Source organism: Piliocolobus tephrosceles, chromosome 6 (assembly GCF_002776525.5).
Source record: "Piliocolobus tephrosceles isolate RC106 chromosome 6, ASM277652v3, whole genome shotgun sequence".
NCBI classification, from domain to species: Eukaryota; Metazoa; Chordata; class Mammalia; order Primates; family Cercopithecidae; genus Piliocolobus; species Piliocolobus tephrosceles.
This window is the reverse complement of record NC_045439.1, coordinates 10,720,137-10,722,980: the sequence shown is the minus strand read 5'-3', so window position 1 is coordinate 10,722,980 and position 2,844 is coordinate 10,720,137. Positions and strand designations below refer to the sequence as shown.

Below are 2,844 nucleotides of genomic sequence, written 5' to 3'. Positions count from 1 at the left end.
TGATCTTAGAGAAAAAGCCTTAAACTTTTCACCATTCAGTATGACATTAGTTGTGGACTTGTCAAATATGACCTTCATTGTGTTGAGGTACATTCCTTCTAGGCCTAATTTGTCGAGAGTTTTTATCTTGAAAGGATATTCAATTATGTCAAATGCCTTTTCTGCATCTATTAAGATGATCATATGGTTTTTGTCCTTCATTCTGTTAATGTGATATGTTACTTTTATTGGTTTGTGTACATTGAACCATCCTTGTATCCCTGAGATAAAGATGATTTGATAATGATGAATGATCCTTTTAATGTGCTGTTGAATTCAGTTTGCTAGTATTTTGTTGAGGATTTTTACATCTATATTCATCAGGGATATTGGCCTGTAATATATATATATATATATTTTTTTGAAATTTAAAGAAAAAATTTATTGAAGATCTGAAAAACAATTCCTAAAAGATTGACTTTTCCAGAAAACTAACTACACAATGCATTGCGTCTATCATGTTAAAATGTGCATTAGACACAAATACAAAAACCATGAAATAAGCCACCATTCTTCAACAATTTGAGCAAAGATAAAATGCCTAAGTAACAACATGGATGACTTGCAAATGATGGGCTCTTTAAGCACCATTGAAAAAAAAAAAAAAAGGAGCACAAATGGATGAGTGTGGTCAGTTATATACACTGAATTGAACCTTTGGCACTAGGAATCAGAGCATTTTGTCATATAGCATTAACACGTATTATAAAAGTATGTAGTGTCAAAGGAATAGAACCACCAGCATTCAAAAGCAGCTTTGTCAACTAGGTAATAAAACACTCTACGGCATATCCCTCTGTTGTCCATCATTGAAAACACTGGCAGCAAATTTGAAATGAAAAAAAAAAAAAAAAGAAAAGAAAAAAGGACCTATTACCCCTTTTATTTTCTCTGTTTAAAAATCAAACAGAAAACAAACATCAATTGTTATACACTAACATCTTCAAAGCCCATCATTTGTACAAGAGATAGACTAAGAACAAAAATGTGTTTACGGAGATCCAAACATAAGTGAGTGAGAGTGCCTCTCACACAGCTTTCCGATGGTACTCAGGAGGAGCCACTTCATAATCTCTGGCACTAAACAAAGTTGCAGAATTCTTTGCCAGGTACTTTAGGAAATCGTGAAGATAATTGAGTAATAAAGCAAGGCTCTTCTCATCCAGAGATGTATAGGCCAACATTGCTCCAATTCGTACAAATAATCTGAGGAGATGTGGTGCTCCATACACCTGGGACATGGGTGCATCAGGATGATCTGCAAGAATTTTGGCATACTGTGGTCTCTCAAATTTGTAGAGTAGCTGGGTGCCCAACATTACGTTGAAGTATTCTTTTATCTCTGCCACAACTTCATTAACTGCATACTCCTTATTATCTGTGTTTCCACGAGATTTCTTGTAATTTGCATAATCCTCAAGAATGGAATCCACATTCTTCTTGGCAGGAAGATAAAAGAGCTGTTTTTGCCTGGTAATTAAGTCCCAGTCATCAACAAGCCACAGTTTTAGCTCTTCAGGAATCTTTACTTTAGCTTCAACTCTGTTCATGAATGTTTCCTCATTTTCAACAGTAGGATCTACCTGGGCCCTTTCCTGCAGAGGAGGCTGAGGGGTCTCACTGGTACTGCCACCATCTCCATTTCCGGGTGTTTTCTGTTTGTTCTTTTTTGTCTTCACTTCAACATTTTTCTGTTGCAGACCAGATGTCTTCTTTCCTGGGGCAGCCCCTCTCATATTCCCCTCTGCATACTGCTCCTGACTGGCTTTTTGAAGTTCTCGCTGTTTCTGCAAATTGGTGTCCACGTATTTGGGTACTCTGCTCTCTGGAACCCACTCATCCCAATTTTTATTCCAACCACTGTAATGTAAAAAGTATTTCACTCGTTTGTCCTTTATGGCAACCTTTACACACTTTGCTTCATAAAGAAGAAGCCCATGAAAGCACAGCACTCACTCACCCTCCTGGAATTTCTGTAATATATTTTTTTTCTTGCAGTGTCCTAGTCTGACTTTAGTATCAGGGTAATGCTGGCCTTATTCAATAAATCTGGAAGTATTCCTTCCTCTGCAAGTTTTTGGAGCACTTGGGAAGGGTTGGTATTAGTACTTTAAATGTTTGGTAGAATTCAGCAGTGAAGCATCAGGTTGTGAGGCTTTTCTTTGATGGGAGACTTTTTATTACTGGTTCAATATTCTCACTTGTTACTGCTCTGTTCAGATTTTCTATTTCTTCATGATTTAGTCTTCCTAGGTTATATATATCTAGGATTTCATCCATTTCTTCTAGTTTATCCAATTTGTTGGCACATCATTGTTCATAGCAGGCTCTTATGAACCTTTATATTCTGTGGTATCAGTTGTAATGTTTCATCTTTCATTTCTGATTTTGTTTATTTGGGTCTTCTCTTTTTTTAGTCTAACTAAAGCTCTGTTGATTTTGCTCTTTTCAAAACATCAACTCCTAGTTTCTTTGATCTTTTCTACTGTTTTTCTAGTACATTTCATTTATTTCTGCTCTGATCTGTATTATTTCCTTTCTTGTGCTAATTTGAACCTTAATTTGTTCTCTTTTTCTAGTTTGTGGAGATATGATGTTAGGTTGTCTATTTAAGATCTTTCTTTTTTGATGTAGGCACTTATTGCTATAAACTTCCATCTTAGAACTGCTTTTGCTACATCTCATATGTTTTGGCATGTTGTGTTTCCACTTTCATTTGTTTCAAAATATTTTAAAATTTTCCTTGTAATTTCTTCTTCAATCACTAGTTGTTTAGGAGCATGCTGTTTAATTTCCACATACTTG

General features: G+C 35.5%; 1 pseudogene across 1 annotated transcript; it reads right to left on the bottom strand.

Annotated features, from left to right (window-relative positions):
* Positions 1 to 1,026: 1,026 nt before the first annotated feature.
* On the bottom strand, positions 1,027 to 1,804 carry LOC111538271 (annotated as a pseudogene). Its single transcript, XR_003309648.1, has one exon. The product of XR_003309648.1 is annotated as a mortality factor 4-like protein 1 pseudogene (transcript).
* Between the last annotated feature and the right edge of the window lie 1,040 nt (positions 1,805 to 2,844).